Raw genomic sequence first — 11968 nt, 5'->3', positions numbered from 1 at the left:
GATTGTGATTCTAACGGGCCGGTTCGTTTGAGTTCAGCCAAAATTACTTGCGAGTAACCTCTTTTCGTAGCCACCTCTGCTCTCCGATATGCCGGCAGAGAAGCCAGAAAGGTGGTGCCTCTCAACTTCGGTGCCCGGCCCGAGTTCGCGGATACGAAGGAAGGAAACAAACAGGAGGCTTTGCTTCCATTCCGATCTTTGGAGGAAACGTGTCTTTGTGACGGTTTATTCTGCAGTCTTTCGAGCAGCTAACGTAGGATATCTGCTGGTATCTTTGTATCCAACAGTGGAAGATACGGACTTGGATGTGTATCTAGCTCTTTGTCTTTCTAGAACTCCCGTGGAGACAGGCAGAGCAGTGTTGACTCCGGGAATGAGTTGAGAATGGATTGGGACAAAGAAGGGCTACTTCTGCCTCTCCGCGTCTCTCCTCACACGCATGCGCACATGCACGTGCTCCTGGCCGTCGATTTGGGGGCACCCACATAAGTCAGTGGCTCCTGGTGACATCCCTGTGCCCTGGACACTTGGCCTTCCCTAACATCAGGGTCGGCTTCATGGTGTGGCATCTGTGTCTTTAGCTGGCCCTGCCTTTGGACTGTGGCCAAATTGAAATGTGTCATAATTTTGGGGGCGCCTGGGGGGCTCAGTCGGTCGAGCGTCCGACTTCGGCTCAGGTCATGATCTCGCGGTCCGTGAGTTCGAGCCCCGCGTCGGGCTCTGTGCTGACAGCTCAGGGCCTGGAGCCTGCTTCGGATTCTGTGTCCCCCCCTGCCCCCCATCTCTGCCCCACCCCTGCTTGTGCTCTGTCTCTGTCTTTCAAAAATGAATAAACATAAAAAAAATTTTTATAAGTTTTGGACAAGGGCCCCGTGAACTGTGTAGCTGTTTGTGACTGTCAGCCTTCCGTAGGCCTTCAGGCTTCAGGTCACGAGGACTCTGTCGTCCCACATCAGGAGCTGGGTGCCATTTTCCAAGAGGTCTTGGCACAGAACAGGCGCTCCAGCCTGCTGGTCTGGAGGGTCAGGGTGAGTAGAGCTGAGCGGGACCAGAATGCGGTCTCGAGCTGAACCCAGAGCCAGCCGGGGCGCACACGCGAATAGAGAACTCCGGTCCCAGGCGTGGGGTTGCCTCCGGGGTTAATCCAGAATTGTGATTCATCAGAATTCAAGGAGGGATTTTATTGGTTTTTGGGAATTGTGTCTATTTGGGGATTACATTAATTTTCTATAGGTTTTTTTTTTTTAATAGTTTTTAAAGTTTATTTGTCTTGAGAGAAAGAGAGAGAGAACGTGAACAGGAGAGGGGCAGAGAGAGAAGGAGAGAGAGAATCCCAACCAGGCTCCGTGCTGTCGGCGCAAAGCCCAGTGAGGGGCTCCCACTCACAAATGGTGAGATCATGACCTGAGCTGACGTCGACACTCAACTGACTGAGCCACCCAGGCGCCCCTTGAGATTATATTCATTTTCTAGGGCTGCCCTGACAAAGAACCACAGACTAGGTAGCTTGAACAACAAAAATTTGTTTTCTGTCGATTCTGGAGGCTAGACGGGCAAGATCAAGGCGTTGCTGGGGTTGGTTCCTTCTGAGGCCTCTCTTCGGCTTGTAAATGATTGTCCCCCACCCCGACCCCCATGTCTTCACTTCCCTCTGTATCCATCTGCGTCCCAATTTCCCCAATTGTGTCCTCAATTAAAAGGACACCAGTCATACTGGATTGGGACCACCCTAATGATCTCATTTTAACTTAATCACCTCTTTAAAGACTCTGCCTCCAAATAAGGTCACATCCTGAGGTGCCCGGAGTTAGACTTCCAACATATGAATGGGGTGGGGGACCCAGTTCAGCCTGTCCCCTGGGGATTTTTCTAGGCACTTCAGAATGTAGTTTTAATAGCTTCACAGTATCTCTCCGAAAAGGCGAGAAATTGTCGACTCCTGGGCTCTGCTCTCCCAACACAGGAAGAGGCAACATAAGACTCCGTGGCCAGCAGAATGTGGCTGTGGGTGGTTGCTCAAGGGTGAGAGGCGTGTGTTACTTAATTCTGGCTTCCAGATAGACACAGGAAGAGTGACGGCGCAGGGGATGGGAGCCAGCTGCTCCCCGGGTCCTGTGGGGCCTGAGCGAGAGGACATGAGTGTGAGCAGGAAGATTGGGGTCAGAGTTGAGGGAAGACCTTCAGGCTGGGGCGGGGTGGGGAGGACCAGAGGCTGAGGTCGGGAGAGCAGGAAATGTGGTCCCGAGACCTGCACTCGGTCACCTGGGGTGTCCCAGGAGGAAGGGCCGGGCTTATGACAGTGGCTCACAAACGCCCTGTGAACTTTGGGAGGGCCCTGAGGCTCTGATGTCCCCGTCCTGGGCCGGGCCTGGCCACCTGGACACTTAGGAAGCTCCATATGTGAGGAGATAATTATTGAAGCCGGTCCCTGGCTTTTTGGAGGTTTATAAACTTTTGTGCTTGTTTGAAATTTTTCATAATAGGGGCACCTGGGTGGCTCAGTCGGCTAAGTGTCCGACTTTGGCCAAGGTCATGATCTTGTGGTTCGTGAGTTTGAGCCCCACGTTGGACTCTGCACCGACAGCTGGGAGCCTGGAACCTGCTTCAGATTCTGTGTCTCCCCCTCTCTCTGCCCCTCCTCTGCTCATGCGCTCTCTCTCAAAAATAAATAAATGTTAAAAAATGTAAAAAAAAATTTTTTTTTTCGTCATGAAATGTGTTTTTTGTTTTTCTTTTTTTAAAAGGGAGGGAGGGGCGCCTGGGTGGCTTAGCTGGTAGAATATGCAACTCTTTTTTAATTATTTTTGAGGGAGAGACAGAGTGAGAGCAGGGGAGGGGGAGAGAGAGAGGGAGACACAGAATCTGAAGCAGCCTCCAGGCTCTGAGCCGTCAGCACGAAGCTCAACACGGGGCTCGAACCTACTGACTGTGAGACCATGACCTGAGCTGAAGTCAGACACTTTTACTGACTGAGCCACCCAGGTGCCCCCAGAGCCTGCAACTCTTGATCTCGGGGTTGTAAGTTCAAGCCGCCCTTTGGGTGAAGAGATTACTTAAGAATAAAATCTTAAAAAAAAAAAAAAAAGTTTAAAAAAAAGAGAGGCAGAATAAAGACAAAAAAAAAAAAAAAAGCTCCCAGGTGCTTCTGATGCCAGCCCTGGTTAGGACAAAGATGGGAGGAGGAAGCATTGAACCTGCCCTGGGCCTCCCCTGACCTGGGGGAAGCAGCGCCTCCTGGTGGCGAGAGGCGGCACTACTCACATAGCCGGGTCACCTGCATTCCCAGACCAGGACAGTGTGTGCCCCGGAAAGACTTCAGAGGAGGAAGCCAGGCAAGCCTTTGCAGCAGGCTCTTACCCTTTGTTATACCACGGACCCCTCTGCCTACCTAGTAATGCCTATGGACCCCAAAGACAGAGGCGAAAAATAAAATACATGGGATTACGAAGCAGAACAATTATAACGCAGTGTAATTATCAAAATAGCTGATAAAGCCAAATTTGTTATGTGCCCCTTATCAGCGTATTCAATATAAGATTCAGCAGAAGCTGGTCTAATGATAATTTTTTTAAGTTTATTTTGAGAGAGAGACGGGGGAGCGCAGGAGTCAGAGAGAGGCAGAGAGAATCCCCACCAGGCTCCGAGCTGTCAGCACAGAGCCCGATGTGGGGCTCGAACCCACAAACCGTGAGATCATGACCTGGGCCGAAGTCGGACGCTTAACCGACTGAGCCCCCCAGGCGCCCCATCATCTCATTTGCTTTAAAGCCAAGTTTTCAACCTACGGAAGCCCGAGGTCCCTTTTAATAAAGCAAAAGAAATCTTACACCCTCCGGAAGATTCTGAAGGACTTCTGGGAAGGAGGGGTGCTCATGCCTCTTATCTCCTCCCCAGAGTCATTAAGGGTCACTGCTTATGCTTCGCAGCGTTATTCACAGTGAGCAAAAGGTGTGCATCGACAGCTGAATGGGGAAGGAAAATACCATGGAATGTTATTTGCCCATAAAAGGAAAACGAAGTGTTCACACGTGCTGCAACCTGGGTCAACCTCGATGACATTACAAGTGAAAGAAGCCACACGCAGAACGACTACCTACCATCCGATTCGGTTGGTGGGAAATGTGCAGGAAAGGCAAACACATAGAAACAAAAAGTAGACGAGTGGTCGCCAGGGCTGGGGAGAGGAGACGGGGGAGTTAACTGCTTAAGGGGCACAGTTTCTGTTTGGGTTGAAAAGTTTTAGACATAGGGGTGATGTGGGGCGCCTGGGTGGCTCAGGGGGTTGAGCTTCCTTCCGACTCTCGATTTTGGCTCAGGTCGTGATCCCAGGGTCGTGGGATCGAGCCCTGCGTCGGGCTCCTTGCTGAGCCCGGAGCCTGCCTGGGCTTCTCTCTCCCTCTCCCTCTCTCTGCCCCTCTCCCCCACTCTCTCTCTCTCCCTAAGATAAAATAAACGGTTAAAAAAAAATAGTGATGCTGCTTACGTCATCTCTTGAATGTCATCATTGCCACCGATCTGTGTACTTAAAAATAGTTAAAACGGGGCACCTGGGTGGCTCAGTTGGTTAAGCGGCCGGCTTCGGCTCAGGTCACGATCTCGTGGTCTGTGAGTTCGAGCCCCGCGTCGGGCTCTGTGCTGACGGCTCAGAGCCTGGAGCCTGTTTCAGATTCTGTGTCTCCCTCTCTCTGACCCTCCCCTGTTCATGCTCTGTCTCTCCCTGTCTCAAAAATAAATAAAAATGTTAAAAAAAATAAATAAATAGTTAAAACGACAATTTCTTATGTGATATCTGTCTTACCACAATTTAAGAAAAAGGAGTCCCCTGCTTACAGACATCTTTCTGGTTACACCGAGCCATCCCCCCCCACCACCCCCAGTCATGCAGTGGGACCGGGGACCCTCTGCAGACCAGACGGCCTTCTCCGCACCCCATCCCTGGCAGCTCGCAGGTCCCCTGGCTTAAATGCTACCTTAATGCTGCCTGCCTCCAGTTTCTGTCCCCAGATAGGACCTCCTCCACAACCCCGACCCCCACCACACGGCTTGTCCGGTGGTAATGTGACACGTCCGTCCGCAACCAGCTCCTGCTTTTGCCCGCCCCCAAACCTGCTCCCTCCAGTGAAGGCATCTCTGTCCTTTCGTCTCCGAAGCCTAGGGCCTTCCTCACTCCTCATTTGCCCACACTCACGTCGGAGCCCCCAGTAAATCCTATCATCTCTGCCCTCGGAACACATCCATGACCCCAGGCGCCACCATCCCTCACCTAGACCATGCAGGGGCCTCCTAGCCGGGCGTGATTTCTCGTAAGTAACACCTCCGCTCCGCCCTCCCGCGGCTCCTGTGTCGCTCAGTGTGTAAAAGTAAGACCCTCACATTGACTGAGGGCCTTGCGTACTCTCCCTGTGTCTGTTCTCTCCCCTCTCTGTCACGGCTTCAGCCACGGTGGCTCCTGGCTGCTTCTGGGACACGTAGGCTGGGCTCCTCCTCAGGGCCTTTGCACGTGTTGTTTCCTCTACCTAAGATCCTTTCCCTGGCTGTCTGTGCCGATCCTCACCCTCTCACTTCGGGATCTGCTCAGACACCAAACCATTAGAGTCGACTTCTCTGGACACCTGTACAGAGCACCCCCGGGCCCCCACCAGGACACCCCCAGCCCTGTTGCCTGGCTTTACTCTTCTCCCGCATTTACCGCCATTTGCCACCCTGTGTATTTGTTGATGGTTTCTCATCTCTCTTCTTGACCAGAAGGTCAACTCCCGGAAGGCAGGGATTTGATTTCGCTCAGTGTCGTTATCTTCAGATAATCAGCAGAGGGGCTCGGTAGATGTGTGTGGAATGAATAAATTGCTGGAACCCTTTGATTCGCTGAAATTCTACAGTATTCTTCCAATGCTACTCACTTGTAAGCACTAAAAAATTACTAATAAATTACAGTAGCTCCACTTTACAAAACAAAACCCTGGGGTAAGGGCCCTCGGACCTGCTTTCCCCGTATTGGTAGTTTGTGCTGGTTAAGGCAAAGACCAGGCTGTTGTCAGAAGGAGCCCCCGATATCCAGTGGCTCCAAGGAATGGATGTTTATTTCTCCCTCCTACGGCGGCAAAGACCAGCATGCCAGGTTGTCAGGTGACTCAGCCACAGCCACCTTCAGGGACCCCAGTTCTTTCCATCTTCTTCCTTCGAAGCACCGGAGGCTTAGAAAGGTTAAGTGGCCCCTTTTAGGTCATGCAGTGTATCGGTTTGCTATCCGTGTGTAACAAATTACACACACTTGGCTGTGTATCCACACCAGTTTAATCTCTCACGGTGTCTGTAGATCAGAAGTCTGCCGGGGGTGCCTGGGCGGCTCGGTAAGTTAAGCGACCAGTTTCAGCTCCGGTCATGATCTCAAGGTTTGTGAGTTCGAGCCCCACGCCGGGCTTTGTGCTGACAGCTCGGAGCCTGGAACCTCCTTCCGATTCTGCGTCTCTCTCTCTCTCTCTGCCCCTCCCCGCCCCCAAAAAACAAACATTAAAAAACAATTTTATTTATTTATTTATTTTTTAAAGAAGTCTGTTGTGTGATTCACAGACTGGGTCTCCTGCTCTGGGTCTCGCACGCCCCGCGCCGGCCGGCCGTGTTCTCAGCTCCCTGTGCAGGTGGCTGTGGGTTCGGGTGGCCCTCACTTCCTAGCAGCCACGGCCTCACCTTCCCACATTCACAGTCCCACTCGTGACAGTGGACGGCGGGATCCCCACGTCAGAGTCCCTTCATAGGAATCTCCCCTGCCCTTCACATTTCTCTGACTTCTTCTTTTGCTACTCGCCAAGAAAAACTCGCTTCCTGTAAAGGGGTCTCCCGGTGGGGCCAGGCCAACCTGGATCGTCCTTTGTCCTGAGATCCGCTGAGCCCGTCGGCGCCGGGCCGCTGTGACAAAATGCCACAGACTGGGCGGCTTAATTAATAGACCTTGATTTCTCACGCTTCTGGAGACTGAAGTCCCAGACCGAGGTGCTGGCAGATTTGGTTCCTGGAGAGAGCCCGCTTCCTGGCTTGTAGAAGGCCGCCTTTTGCCGTAACCTTCCCTGGCCGAGAGAGAGGAAGCAAGCGTCTGGTGTCTCTGCTTATAAGGTCACTAATGCCATCACACGGCCCCAGCCTCATGACCTCATCTAAACCTAATCAGCTTGCAAAGGCCCACTTCCTAATCCGATCATTAAGCTTGAGGGTCAGGACTTCGTGTGGACTTGAGGGGTTGGGGAGGACAGAGGGACCAGCATTCAGTCCACAACCTTAGGCCTTCAATCACATCTTCAAACTACCCTCACAGCAGCACCTGGATTAGTGTTTGATGAAATAACCAGGGGACAGGAATTTTGATGGGGGGGTGGGGTGGGGTGGGGGTGGTCTTTAGAATGCTGCCCACCAGGGGCACCTGGGTGGTTCAGTCGGTTAAGTGCCCGACTTTGGCTCAGGTCATGATCTTGCAGTCCATGAGTTCGAGGCCTGAGTCAGCACAGAGCCCACTTGGGGGTCCTCGGTTCCCCTCCCTCTTTGCCCCTCCCCCACTCGTGCTCTCTCTCTTTCTCTCTCTCTCTCAAAAATAGATGCACATTAAAAAAATGCTGCCCACCAGCTGGGGTCAGGACATAGGTGCAAGGTTAGAACTTGGGTCTTCACTGTACCCCAAGACCTCTCTCCTGGGGTCAACAGTGTACTTGAAGGCAGTGCCACCTGCAAAATGCGTGCCCAAGGAGAGGCATAGAGGAAAACAGCCTTTCTCCCTCCAGTGGTCTTTAACGGACCCAGGCATGGGGGAACCTCAATGCGGGGGAGGGGGGAGCAACTGGGGGGGGGGCCTCCTCAAAACAGGCCCTCAGGGTTTCTGCAGGCAGGAGGGCTGGGTACTCAGCAAGTGGGGGAGGGGGTGGTGGGCAGCCTTCAGAGCTCTGGGGTGGGGAGGGGCGAGGCTCAAGGTGTTGGCAGAGTTTAAACATCCCACTGAGGGACGCCTGGGTGGCTCGGTGGGTTCAGCGTCTGACTTTGGCTCAAGGTCACGATCTCACGGTTCGTGGGTTCGAGCCCCGCGTCGGGCTCTGTGCTGACAGCTCGGAGCCTGGAGCCTGCAGCCTGCTTCGGATTCTGTGTCTCTTTCTCTCTCTCTGCCCCTCCCCTGCTTGCACACTCTCTCTCTCAAAAATAAATAAAACATTGAAAAAAAAAAATGAACACGTTCCATGGAGACACCAAGGGCTTCTGTAGGAACATACACCCACTAGGTGGTGCCCCTTGAAGAGGGAAGAGGCCGTGGCTGGTCAGCCTTGTCCCCGTCTTTCAACTGCCCAACGGTCGCGTGAGCATGCCAAGGGTTGCACCACCTCCTTTGGGGGAGCTGGATGTGGGGGAGCACGGAGCGGGGCCCTATGGGCCGGGTTCCTCTTCCAGGGCCGTCGCTCACTGTGGTACCTGGGTAGGGAAGGCTCAAGACCATGTTCACCTCCACACAGGGAAATGAGAAAGGTGGCCAGCCCACATTTCTACCAGCAACGTAAGGAATAGTCCCCCTTCTGTTCTAGTTTTCAGGTCACATACGTGGCTTGTTATTCGGGTTGGTGTGAAAGCTCAGCAAATCGTGTAGGGCTCCTCTGATTTCGAAACAGCAGCTTGTCACCCCTTTTGATGTGTTGTTTTTTTTTTTTTTTTTTTTTTTTGAGAGAGCGAGCGCGTGCCTAAGCGAGGGAGGGGCAGAGAGAGAGAGAGAGAGGGAGACACAGAATCCGAAGCAGGCTCCAGGCTCCGAGCTGTCAGCACAGAGCCCGATGCGGGGCTCGAATTCATGGACCGCAAGATTATGACCTGAGCCAAAGTCAGATGCTTAACCGACTGAGCCACCCAGGTGTCCCCTGTCACCCCTCTGGCAGCTGTCCAAGGAGGAGGATCTTGTGCCGTGGCTGGGGTGGGAAGACAGAGGAGAAGCAAGTCAAAGCCAGTCTGCCCTTGGGGCCACCGGCTGTGGTTACGGGGCCTCTGGGCTTCTTGACCCCTCGACCTGCAGTCAGGCAGTTGTGGTGCAGGGAAGGCTGTCGCCATGCGCCAGGACCTTGTAGATGGAGCAGCAGACAACGGCCAGGTTGCCTGGCACAGACTCTAGAGTGGTGACTTGGGGTCAAAAGACTCCATCTGAGTTTCTTACCAGTTCGCCCAAGGAGGAGGAGCGGGAGGGAGGGCTGGGAAACCAGGAATGGAAAATGTAGCCAATGGGACATCCCATTCCCCATGGGGTGGGAACCGTCGATGGCAGCCTGGAGCCTGAAGCTTCTCTGGGTCTCCCGCTCTCCGGGTCAGGCCTCTCTGGGGGCCCAGCACCCCTGGGATAGGAGAAGCAGAGAGCCCAGGAGCTCTACTGAGAGGCATGGGGCCAGGAGTCGCTGGTTCCTTTTGGTGGAGAACACACTAAGTGGCTTAAAACCACCCAGCCACCTGGCACCCATGCATCTTCCTTCCTGCTCAATGCCCGGACCCACGGGGCAACGTCAGGGAGCTCAGATTGTGGAAAATACTCTCGAAGCTTAATTTGAAGTGATTTGAAGCTATATCGTTGTGTGACTTTCCCCCCTTTTCCCTATAGTGGGAAGTCTGAATGTTCTTTGAACGTTGTTCCCCGGTGCAAAGAAAACCAAGCCATCACCTGATCGGACTTGCCTGCAGAATGGCCAGATGCTCTCCGGGGATGGTGGGCAAAGGGCTGTCATCTCAGTAAAGCAGGAAAGACGTAGTCAGTCTAGAGCAGCTAGACCTGTCCCGTCTGTCTTCCTCCCCCAAATACCCAAGGGATTAAATGACTCTGATCTTGGCGGGTTGGGGGGGTGGGGGGGGGGCAGTCCATTCTGGGCTCTTTCTTGCCCAGCCTCATGCCAAAGTCCAGGACTGCCTGCACAATCCAAGCTTAAAACTATTCATCTCAGTAAAAAGCTGAGAGGCTTCATTGACAGCAGCCTCCGCCGGGGGCTGTTCATTATCTGGGTTCCTCTCAGGAGGAGGTCAGGGCCTCCTGAAGTGACTCAGAAGGAAACCAGCTCTGCGGAGCAAAGTCCCTGAAGATGTTTGCTCAAGCTTCGGGGAATTGTTTTTGGTAAATTTTTTTCTGATTAAAGAAAGAACATATGCTCACTCCAGCCTTGCTAGGAACAGCCCAGACCTGGAAACACACGTTGTCAAACAGCAGTAGAATGGGTAAATATATTGGTCATACGATGAAATACTATACAGTGATGAAAACGAACAGCAGCTTTGTGTGAGAACGTGGTGACTCTCACAAAAATAACATGGAGCGAAAAATAGAAGACACAAAGGGAAGATGGGGTGTGATCCCACTGACACAAAGTTCAAGACAGGCAAGCTGTATATACCATTTTGTTTAGGGATGCATACATGAGTGGTTTTGTAAAAAGCAAGGAAATGAGCGAAGGGGAAAAAAAGGTTTGGGGGGAGGTTTCTGGTGTGCTGGAAATGTTCTATTTCTTGCTCTGGGTGGGTATTTGTTGTATAATTATTCGATTGTACTTTGCATTTTAGTTTTCAGTATGCGTATTTCAGAATGCGGTGTTTTTAAAAGTTAGACACAAAAAGGTCTATGCCTATGATAATCTTTACCTTTTGTGAGTCAAATGTAAAAGCAAATCTAGTGTATACCGAAAACTATAAAAACTTCATGGAAGGAAATTAAGGGCACTCTAAATAAATGGAAAGACATCCCATGTACATGGATAAGAGGATTTAATATTAAAAGAGCATTATCCAGGGCACCTGGGTGGCTCAGCCAGTTGAGCGTCCAACTTCAGCTCAGGTCGTGATCTCATGGTTTGGTTTGTGAGTTCAAGCCCCACATCAGGCTCTCTGCTGTCAGTGCAGAGCCCCCTTTTGGGCCCCTTCCCACCCCCACCCCCACCTCCGACCCTGCCCTGCTTGCACTCTTTCTGAAAAATAAAAAATAAACATTAAAAAGATGGCGTTACCCCCCCCAATTTATATACATATTTAAAGGAATCCCTATAAAAATCCCAGCTGACTTTTTTTGTGTGTGTGTAGCAATGAAAAAATTGCTTCTCAAATTGATATGGCATTGCGAGGGGCCCCAAAGAGCCAAAATAATATTAAAAAAGAAAAACAACGTTGGAGGACTCACACTTCCCCATTTCGAAACTTACTACAAAGCTACAGTAACCAAAATATTCTGTTGTACTGGGAAGGAAGGAAATACAGGTGTGAATCTTCATGAGCAGGGATTAGGCAGGAGGTACTTGGATACAACACCAAAAACACAGCAATCAAAGGGGGAAATTGGACATTGTCAAAATAAAAACTTTTGTGCCGCAAAAGTAAACTATCAAAGTGAAAAGACAACGCACAGAAGGGGAGGAAATTTTTGTGAAGTCATATATCTGGTTAGAGTCTAAGATCTAGAAATATAAAGAACTCCAACCCCTCAGTGCCCAAGAGGATAGCCAAGGGAACTGAATAGTCATTTCTCCAACAAGGATATGCAAAGAATCAACCAACACACGAAGAGCCACATCGCTATTTACTAGAGAAATGCAAAGCAAAGCCACGACGAGATACCACTGGGAGAGCTAGAATCAAAAAGACATAATAAAAAGTGTCAGGAGAATGAGAGACGTTGGAACCCTCCTGCATTGCTGTAGGAATATAAAAAGCTGTAGGCACTTTGAATAACAGTCTGGCAGCCCCTCAAAAAGTTGGACACAGAGTAACCATATGACCAGCAGTTGTCTTCCTAGGTACATACCCCAAAGAATTGAGAACATGTGTCCACCCCAAAACTTGTACGCAGATGTTTGTAACAGCATTATTCAAAGTAGCTGGAAAGTGGGCTATCAACGTAATTGATAACATGCTGCAATGTGGATGAACCTTGAAAACATGCCACGTGGAAGAAACCAATCCCCAAAGACAACTTACTATCTGATTG

The sequence above is a fragment of the Puma concolor genome, chromosome C1 (assembly GCF_028749965.1).
Source record: "Puma concolor isolate L17-30 chromosome C1, mPumCon1.1.hap2, whole genome shotgun sequence".
Lineage (NCBI taxonomy): Eukaryota > Metazoa > Chordata > Mammalia > Carnivora > Felidae > Puma > Puma concolor.
Note: the sequence above shows the minus strand (reverse complement) of the source record.